Source organism: Trachurus trachurus (assembly GCF_905171665.1).
Source record: "Trachurus trachurus genome assembly, chromosome: 3".
In the NCBI taxonomy this organism is placed as follows: domain Eukaryota; kingdom Metazoa; phylum Chordata; class Actinopteri; order Carangiformes; family Carangidae; genus Trachurus; species Trachurus trachurus.
In genome coordinates this window covers 31,056,254-31,067,575 of record NC_139893.1, presented here as the reverse complement: position 1 = coordinate 31,067,575, position 11,322 = coordinate 31,056,254, and positions in this window count along the sequence as shown.

Below are 11,322 nucleotides of genomic sequence, written 5' to 3'. Positions count from 1 at the left end.
TTTAAAGTGCACGACTCAATGATTAAGGAGGAAAAAAAGCAGTTTTAAGCCTCTTTTTAAAAAAACAGTTCCAGATTGTGTCCACTGGGAGCTGATGCTGATGCTGATGATGAAAAAAAAGGCTTTGTTGCACATCTGTGAGTGACGCTGTTTTACTGGTCGGTGGCAGATATCCTTGGTTCGTCTTTACCCTCAGCGCTTTCACTGAGCGGTGAAGCGACTGTGACAGATAAAGAGGCCGTGCCCGCACCTTCTCATCACCACGCCAGCTGACAGCGGGCGATCATCGCAGGGGGAGTCGGCGGCAGACGGAGCAAAAGAGAAGGAGAGGGAGTAAAAACACACAGATGTCTGACCCGACCAAGACCCCAGCCATGAAACGATCCCACATACGGCTGAGAGGCAAAACGCCCAAACAAACAAACAAACAAACAAACAGAGGGGATGGAGAGAGGATGGAGCTGGACAGAGGGATGCTGCGAGGGGAAAGGAGGAGAGGATGGAGATGAGGCGAGAGGAAACGACAGCGAGGAGGGGTTGGATCTGCACTGGGAGCCGCGGAGGCCTCTTTACAAGCCTCAACCATGTCAGATCGCATCAGTGTCGCTGCCAGCTCCTTCCTCTCCCGACCAGCACACACTCACGTGCACACACCAAGACAACAACGCAAAAGATCCGCATAGGAGTTTGTGCGCACACACACATACAGTACACACAACTAGGGAAATGCCTTCATGAGATGTTTCCCTCGAACCTTAACTCATCTCCCTCTTTATCCCATCGCCCCTGTGGCCCAATTTCACAGCAACAGCTTAGAGAACACACACACACACAGACACACACATACACGATCCACCCTGGTGTTAAACAGGGATATGAGGAGGTAAGCATATTTGGTGGCTGAATCAGTTGTGCGATGCAGACAGTGACAGGCAGTCCGTTTGCTGAGCTCCCCGAGGATTCAGCCACAAATACCCTCCGTCACTCTATTCCCACTGCTTTCAACTCTACTCCTCTCTCTCTCTGTCTCTCTCTCTCTCTCTCTCTCTCTCTCTCTCTCTCCTGCTCCCTCTTTCATATCATGTGTGTGACCCAGTTCAGCTCTTTTTCTCCATCTCTCTCCCTTTTTCCTCCCATAATAAGGGCTAAACTATCCCGAGGAGGAGCACATTAGTGGAGCTGGAGCCTCCACCCTGAAGGAGGATGACGACAGCACAACTCAGCTACGTTGGCTGTAGGGTATGAAATGTTTCTGTTTTTTAATGATTATTCAGGAGCAGAGCTGTGTTCAACACATATCAACAAATCAATTACAAAAAATGAATTTTGGTCATACAGTTATGATATTTTATTTGATTAAATACAGAAAGTATAACCCTTAATGTGTTGTATTTACATAGATAAAAGTAAAAAATACAAGTAAATAAAAGAAGTAAGAAACTGAAGGTAGATGATGCTATTATTACAACTGAGACAATCGAAGGAAAAGCCATCCATCAACAGCGATCAGTGGGATGGAGCCAATCCTAGTTTACAATGGGTGAAGGTGTGGGACTGGCCTATCGCAGGACTGAAATATAATAAAAGAAACATCCTTTTTTATATAGCACCTTTAGAAACAAGGGCAGTGTTTTTGCTAGGATTTTTTGAAGTAGTGGCGGTAAACCGAGAGGAGAGGAGAGAAAAAAGAGAGTCAGACAACGCGGCTGTAGGTGCCGTGATATGACGCCCGGCGACACCAGACATGCGGTGGAGGAAACACTGAAGGGTTTGCAAAGAGCTTTCACATAAAAGCAATAAAAAAGAGGATAATCGCAGAAGAACCTAAACAACAGCAACATACTGTATAAGAACCCATAAGCACCAACAACATAGACTGAGACCTGGAGAACCACAGTAAGTTGTAGGATAATGTAAGAAGGAGGTATGGTAAATGGTAAATGGACTTGCACTTATATAGCGCTTTTCTAGTCTCTTGGACCACTCAAAGCACGTTACACTGTAGGTCACATTCACCCTTTCACACACATTCATACAGCGCTGTAGCGCAGGAATCTAACCATTCACACACATTCATGCCCCGATGGACACATCGGGGGGCAAGTGTCTTGTGTCTTGCCCAAGGACACTTCGACATGTTGCCAGGAGGAGCCTGGAATCGAACCACCGACCTTCCGGTTAGTGGGCGACCCGCTCTACCTCCTGAGCCACAGCCGCCCCATGGGCACCAATAGAGAGACAGGGCAACCAGTTATATTCTTTCACAGTAGTGTCCTGTCCACTGCACCACCGTGCTGCCCTTAGAAATAGAGTTTGAAGAAAATGGCATTACTTTCTTGATTATGTTCCCTGGCAACTTACTCACACCTCTAATCAGTGACAGCGAGAGACTCCAGAGAGAAAGGTTGGACTTACAAAGCAAAGGGCTTTGATATTGGAGACCAGGATTCAGGTGCAGCTAATAAAATCCAGTTAATCAGGATAACCATTCTGCAGCTCTATAATTTTTACTCAAACAATTCACTGATGTGTTTTGATACAAGCATTCTTTCATCAAGCATAACAACATAGTGTAATCCAGGTAGGAGTACCTTTAGTACCAGATGCGGCCTAAGTGATTCTGCAATCAGCTGCATGCGTATGGATGTAATATTTAGGAAACAGCCGCAGCCTGAAACGCACAGTGCAAAGAGTGACAAAGCTGACAAAAGTTTTGTTTTAAAGAAATGTAGTACATGTCAGATACATGGACACTCGAACTGATCCAGAGACAGTGACTCCATCTAAAGAACTCCCCGTGTTTTTCGGCAGCACTGTCCATGCAAGAGCACCGAAATATGACTACACAGCTGAGCTGGATGTGCCTTACAGCGCTACAGAGCAGCTGAATTCGTTAACTTCACCGAGCAGCCGCAGTGAGGCAAAACTTTTGATGAGCGCTAGAACACTTTAGATGAAACAGCGGAGGAGCTGCTCCCTGTCAAGTGGCTCTCTGTGGTCTGGGACCATGCACCATCCACTGGTAGTCACCCCGAGGCAGCTCTTCACAAACTATTCAGCTGGCATCCGTTGGCAGCAGCGGCAGCAGCAGAGAGGCGTGCAGCGATTTTAAATGAAGTCCTGGAGGAGCTGTTCGCGTCTGTGCAGCCTGAATGAATTTATTTGGACAATAACATTTCCCTATCTCAATACCAGGCTAAATCACATGGGCCACTAATATATTGGTTCATTCATTGGAGGGGAAGCTGGGGACATTGCGCTCTCTCCCTCCCTCTTGTCGAGCAGCGCTGTCTGGAATAATTGGTTTCACTGGAGAAGAGGAAAGTATTCCTAGAGGGCCTGACTGGAGAGAGAGGGGACTCCGTCTCTAGATTTTCCTGATACATGACTCACCATCCGAGCTGTACCACTTGTCCAGGTTCCGGAAAGTCAAGAGATTATTACAAGTGAAAAGGTTGATTATTCAACCAATGGGGGGAACCGTCTCCTTTACGAATTGAACACACAGTGGAATCATCTTGTCGACTTGTTTCCTTGATGGAAATCCAACCTGGAAACTCTGAGGTTTTTTGGAAAAGCCGCATTATACTCACACGGGCCTCTCGTGTCAACGCGAGGCCAATATGCGATGGACTGGCAACCTGTCAAGGCTGTTCTCCTCTGCCTTTCCTACGGCCTAGTGCATGCTGGGATGGGCTCCAGCCACCCCCACCCCACCTCCTCTTTCCCTTCTATGACCCTAAATGGGATTAAGCGTGTGGAGAAAGCAGAAGAATGACTGTCAGCTCCAATGTGGTCAAATTGTACTTTGCAATTAGCCGGCCTGGTTGACTGGTTGAACAACTGAGCCGGCTCAACAGAAACCACCCTCTGCCGCTCACTGTGTTTATGTGAGGCTTATGGTCAGTGGTTAGAAGACTGTTCTTTTATTTACATGGACCTGGGGGCAGCAGGGATCCACATATAGGAAATACAAAGTGACAGGGCGGTAATGTCAATTTATCCTGGTGTGTGTGTATATCAGTTATATATGTCTGTATATAAATATATACAGTACACACACATACAGTCTATGGGACCCTGCTTAGTCATTGGTCCGTGCTAACCCCTGGAAACCCCAGGATATTACTGAGGGTCATCTCTCTGCTTTTGCCCTAAAGCCAAGTGAGGGTGGCTTCACTGTGACCTCCTGCTACTGCTGCTTCTGCTGAGCTCTGGGTTTTATATATATATATCGCCCCGGAGAGACAAGGAAGAATAAGGAATGACCTGAAACAAACGCAGAGAGGCTGAGTTAGAGCTTCAATTTGAGCCTGGATGCTCTGCCGTCTCTATTGATTGTTTCCTTGAAGATGCATCGTTGCAAAGAATATTAGTCTCAAGAAGGGAAGTGTCACGTTTTGGAGTGAGTCTGTTAGAGAATCAGAGCTACAGTTACAATCACACACAGAGAAATCCACTTGTGTAGCTGAAAGGAGCCCAGCTGCTGTGTTTCACCATTTGAATGACATGACAAGGTATAGACTGTTGATCCTTCAATGTATCACAAAATGATCTAGAGGTTTCTCAGCCAGTGGCCAACCATCAGACAAGAACAGCTTCATCAGATTTACAGCAGGTAATCTCTAAAACATCTGCAGCACGTTTGCATATACTTAGAATTCGATTTTCACATCATATTTTACACTTACTAATGATGGTTACAGGCCGTCACTAGCAAGTGCATGCTGTTTGTTCTTTGACACATCTAAGTCAAAGAAATGTCAACCTAGACAGACAGATTTTGTCCTAACCCTAACCCTCTCCCTAACCATCATGACACACCTTCATTAAGAACTACTAACAATGTTGACTCATTGATTCACACATACCACTGTTAATCTGACAACAATCTGGACTGATTAAAATCAATCTGGTTTAAGTTGGTTGTCGTCTGCACCCAATATAGCTACCGTAATTTCCTTGTTCATAATTTTATGTAATTTCAGACAGTTTTTTTTTTTATTTTTTTTTTACGATTTTCACATTTAATGCAACACATTGCATTGTGAGATTTTCTGGGGAATTAGAGAACATGCTATTCGAGGAAACACACAGGAATGTGGAGCAAATACATAGATTTGGCAAAGGGTAAATACATTTCACTACAGACAAACAGGGGCCATGCAGCGCACATTTTTGGAAGGGATCCTGGGAAATGAAGTGAATATGTGGTGAAATTACTAAAAAAAAGAGGCAAATATTAGATTGCAGCTCATCATCACAAAATAAAAGATAAATCCACTCCAGGAGTTAAGTGGAGGCTGCAGGCTCACCAGGAGGTTTCCATACAGATTTAAGCAGGTTTGATGGCTGACTCTGGAGCCAGTCCCAGTCTGCCACTGGCTGCGCCCCAGCACCACCTCTGCTGAGCTGGCACAGCTCCACCGGACTCTGCAGCGGCTATGAGAGCTGCGCAGTAGACGTTCAGAGCTGAAGGAGACAGATGCAAACCAGAGGAGGCCGACTAAATGCTCCCCAAAGCTTTCAGAGCTGCCTTTAATTCATTCTGTCCTCCAGAGAGAGGATCGGCTGTTGCAGGGGGAACCCAACTTGGCACCTGCCGTGTGCTTTAAACGCTCAGAAGGCTTTGGAGGAGGCTGAGGTCAGAGTTAACCGCTGCGCACGGCACAGCAAGCTCCCATCCTCACTGAGTGGTTTATCTGTAGCTGCTGCAGGAATCTCTTAAAGCATGTGGTCAGACTGTCTTTATTCAAACAGCTCTTAGATTTATGCACCATGTTGTTAGTTAAACAGCTCATATTTAATGTTGACTTGAAAATGCCAAATAATCTTAGCAGATGATAGGACCACCCTCCTAGAAAAAGACTTTCTGCAAACATGAGAGGAGATTCAGTGAAGTTTGCAGTTCAGCTTTCAGGGAAATTCATAACGTCCTTGAAAATGCTCTTATTGGTCACTCATCATTACCAATCTGCTCCCATGACTCCAGACCCTGATATTCAATTTAATAGGGATTTCAGATTGTAAATTGTCAGGAAAATTCAATTTAGGCCGACCTCAATTGAAACAAGCTAATCAAAGTGGAGGAGCTCCTCGATAAAGATGTCACTGTCAGGAGAGCGGCTGCGTGATCATAACAGCTGAGAGGCGTGACTCAAATCACAGTCAATCAGCCCGGCTCCACCTGCTCCTGACATCTCCTTCTCCAGCCAGGTTGAATGGAGACAGGGTAATTACTTTGATCTACAGAGAGATGGGTTGACATGATGCATAATTCTCCATCATGCAGCAGGTGACATACTCTGTTGGGGAAAAGGATGAAGAGGTCGACAGTTCAGGACATTAAAGAGTCATCTGCAGGTCTCTCCAATCAGGCGGAGAAGATGTTACATCTCCACCAGGCCCCAGAGTTCACCATCCACTGAGGTTTTCATTCTGTACTTGACACAACTACACTCTCACCTCCTCTGCTTATTTCTCTCAGTGGCTTCATTTCTTTCTAAGCGAGTGATGAGGCCATTCCTGCTCCTCTCTATGAGCACTGTGCTGATAAGTGTTGCTGTGTAGGTGGGTCATTGTGGCCTCAGGCTGATTGGACTTGGACCCAGAGAGATTGTTGAGGCTGAAGAGGGCAACCAATCAAACTAAGAATTTGTTCAGGGTGAAATTGGACCATCTTGAACGAACACCCACATCTGTGGACTCCTCCGTCACGTCTTGGAGACTGTGACTAAACAGAGAGCGAGGCTTAGTTTGATTCTCAGCTGAGGACACAAGTGTTCAGAGATACAATTGAAGATGACTGAAAAGCGAGGGGGGGGGAATCATTAACTGTGAAAACCATAATTTTTTTTCTTTCAGACTTTTCTTCAAACATTTGGTATAAACGTCTGTGGATTATTTTTTCCAGTATTTCCTGTGGGGTGCATGTGTTGTTTCTGATATGTCATATTTTACATGAGAACATAAATTTCAAACATGCGTTTGTTGTATGGGACTTGACAGTTTCACCTCTTCCAGCTTCTACAAACTATGAAATTATTATCACACTACAAGTTCAGCTAGCAGCAATTCACACATGAAGTTCTTATAAAACCTGTAGTCCTGTGTAAAACCCTAATGGGGGGCAACCCCCATTCCGACATCCCACCAGTCCGACATAGGACTTTAATTGTCTTAAAGGGACAACGAGGAGTTTCTATTTGGTTATAAAAAAGTCTCACGTTAATGTGGATGAATCTCCGCTACCCACACTTGTTAATGGGCCCATTTTCGATAAATATATCGTTTTGTCTCTATCGTTATTTTGTTATTATTTAGTGGTGGCGGAGATGCTGGTCGAGCCGACCAGCTTTCTTTACTTTCGCTTTCATGGCGAGTCATGAGAATAACGCCGCCGAATCGCCGTTTATGGTCGGAACTACGACGGTATGTGATCGTCTTCGAACCTCTGACTTTAATTCTTGATATGAAAACATGAGTCTGTCTTGCGCCGGTCAAAGAATTTCACGGTGTGCACGGAGGCTCAAAAATGTAGTGGGAAAACGCTTCGCTTTTCCAAAACTCCTCGTTGTCCCTTTAATTGTCTGGCAAGAATTAATTTTCTATCAAATGTCCCATCATTCCGACAATTCTTGCCTCCTATGGTCGGAATGACAGTGTTCTTTTCTTTTTTTAAACATCCTGCCTTTTCAACAATTCCTTTAATAGTGTATTTTTCCCCCAAAAGATTTTGCACTGGTTGGGCTTAGGCAATGAAGAAAGGAGTTGGTTAAGTTTAGTAAAAAAAAGACCAGGTAGAGGCTAGACATGCCAGATAGAGAGAGAGAGGGAGTCCAGAAGTAGAGAGCCCAGAGAAGTAGGAGGGAGTCACCTGTTGAGTAATGCACATTTTCTTAGTTTGAAAGCCTTGTCGGAATGGTGGGACGATGGCATGTTGGAATAGCGGTATGTTGGAATGGTGGTATGTCTAAATGGTGGGATGTTTGAGCAACTGTTCCAAAGGGTCCAACTCGTACTGCACTTTATATCTGATGAGGTAAACAAACCCTGTGAATTCCCCAACATTTTGGAAAGAGTGATTAAGCTCCTATGCTGTCTCCTGAAGATGATACTTCTGGTCGAGTCATGATTGCGAAAGCTTTATCCCTGATTGAAATAATAATGTAGAAATGTGCAGAAAACTTCCTCTTTCAAGTCATCAGGAGGATTGTGCATTTACAGCCGTGGCCGTAAACTAATTACTGTAAATTCAGCAAATGATGTGTTCGCTTCATGCTTATCTTCAAACTACCAGCACACGGCTGTGAAATCAGCCACGTGTAGAACTGATAGGATATGTTCCAATTACAGCTTGTCAATCAGAGCTACGGACCATTTCGAAAATGTTGTCTCAAAAAACATGGTCATCATCACATGTTTGGATGGGCTGGAGAACAGGAGGGAGGCGTCAGCGTCAGTGATGATGATGAGGATGCATCTCCGCAGAAACGCCACGGCCATAAACATAAAGGACGATCCTGCCTCGTAACTGTGGTGTGGCCTTTTGAAAACGTCCCACCAGGAAAATAAAGCTGACAGATGGCTCCTTCTGTCCTGCAATGCCCCTTGATGCACAGCGCTGCTCAATATTACCTCCATATTGTGTCACCTCATAAAAGACCAAGGCCGGTGTCCGCAGAGGTGGACGCTTCATGAAAGGAGCAAAACAGCGCTAAAGGAGACAGCAGTTTGGTTCCTATGATATTGAGCTTAAGATTCACAGTGCACACACACACATCACACACACATAGAGACACATCAACGTCACTCGAGGGAGGCCTCTCTCTGCTGCCGCTCTCATGCACCCTTGTTCATCGTCTTTGTCTGCTGTTTCCATGGCAACGTGCCGCCTCACTCCGCAGCATATCGATGAAACGGGCTGAAAAGCGTAGAAAATAGCAGGGAGAGCTATTTCTGCTCATTAGGTACTCAGTGTGGCAGCAACGCACAGAAACTGTTCCGAGCCTTGATATTGGTTCACACATGGACTTGGACGGGTCCGGCGGAGCAGAGGTCCTGCACCCGCCATAAAACATCTTAATCATGCTGTAATTAAAGTCAGTGGCTATAACTTCATTTATATCTGCACGCAGGCTTTTGTGCCGCGATGACAGCACTGGAAATTTACACTAATAAATATAAATATGCTGTAAAACAAGACCTCAGCTCTCATGGCTCCCCCTTTCCACTGCACCTGCAGATTTCCATATTAACTACAGCCATAATTCTGAGTGTACAGGAAAGAAGCCTTAATGAGGTGAGATGTAAAATAAAAATGTGCTTTACCATGAGTAGTGGCAGCCATAAATGTCCCCTTGCGGGGGTAATTGGGCTTTTTAATAAAACAGTAATTCCGCTGAAGTCCTTTATGGAAAATCAAGAACTCAACAGAATGGAGGTAATAGAGAAATCTCCTGAAACCCTGTTACCACAAGAGCCCGTTTTATTTTCTATTGATTTACATGGGCTCCTTTTGCAGAGATCAGCAGCTACACCAAATATAACGTTTATTATAGAAATATACACTGTATATATGCAGCAGGAGCCTGCATAAAAGTGACAGAGAAAAGCATAAACTTTACTTATTTATATTTTACCTCCAGTGTGGGAATATAAACAGGTTTCACTCAAGATTTATTCCCTTCACAAACAGCAAACAGCTGAAGTCACGCACACAGTGACACAGACATGAGGCAGAGTGAAGGAAAAGGAGTGGCTGTCGTGTTTTTATTAGAGAATGAGTGACGCATGTGGCCGTCATGTTGTGGTTAGAGGTGCTGCAGCAGTTGCCAGGCTGTGGGGTCCATGCAGGGACCACCAAGGATCCCAGAGTGGGGTCCCGGACAAAATTAAGGATAATATTATTTCACTCTTACATAACACTGTTCAATGTTCGGAGAAACTAGGGGATGAAAAGGGTGAAATGCAAACGAAAGATTGAATTTCTGCAATTTACAGGCAGTTTATAAACTTCAGTCTCTCGCAGGATCATGTAGGTTTTATATATCAACACAAGTTGTGTTGAATTCACATATAGAGCGCAATGACAACAATGTATTATGCAACTTTCTGTTTCTTTCTTTTTTCTTCCCTTTATTGTGTTTCTAATGTTTTTCTTTAATATTGAAAGTAATTGCTGTGAGTGAATGTATTAATTATTAATTTATATTATTAATTATTATATGAGTACTGTACGTCCTCATAGTAATTGAAAACATGTCATTTGCACTAAAAATGATTCATATGTAGTTCTGCTCTGCTACCTCTGTGCTTACAGTCAGGTTTTAGAGGAGAGAGGAATCTGGGTCATGACAGATAGAAATGTGGTTCTTGTGGTGAATGTTTCGACAGGAAGGAGCAGGAATATAATATCTGTCACTAACTGCTGCACTAATATGTTTTATTTTACATAATAAAACCTGAAATGAATATATCTGTCTGTGGACAATTTCAATTCAAGTCCATTTATTTTCACTCATTCAGAAGTGAGAATTATGTTGTGATGTCAGGTTTTCATCGAAAAGAAAACATATTACATCACTGTTGATCAGTCAGTGAGCAGCAGTCACTCACATGATGCACTTCAGTATATTCAGATGATTTAGTGTGGTGGTTCCCTTTAAGAGCAGCAGAGCAGAGCGGGGAAACCTGGTGAGGGCAAGAGGCAGAGGGGTGAAGCGAGGACACGTCAGAGAGAAAACCCACTCACACCGAACCACGAGGGCAAAAGATACGGAGGAATAAAATCCTCTGATCACTTTCATCTCATCTACTCTCACATGGATTAGACTGAATCTCAGCAGCTGATCCCAGTGCAGTGCCAGCACCGCGGCCCGCCTCTTGGAAAGCGCGAAGCAAGAACGACCTGGAGAGCTTCAGAGGAGGCCGCCCCTGGGTCTTTATCATTCTTAGCAGTTAGTCATAGTCTGTTTCATTTTATTGAACGTCAATTACTACTGTATTAACATTTTCTCTCGTTCATCATACACCGGGGAGTCATTTCTCCACAACAGCTGGCACTGTACATGTGACACAGTGATAGTGGAGAGGGAGCTCTGAGGCAGAGAGGAAGACAGCGCTGGCAACACGCCACCACATCACACCACGCGTAAAATCCAACACGCAGACGAACAAAGTAAGAGTCTATACATGCTGCAAGGGCAGAGACACAGTTACTTATTTATATTAAGCCTGTGACGCAAAGTGGAGTCCTAATTTCCGAGCAAAATATCCCCAAAACCTCTAATGGAAGGCTGTGAGGTGGGAGGGAAGGGAAGC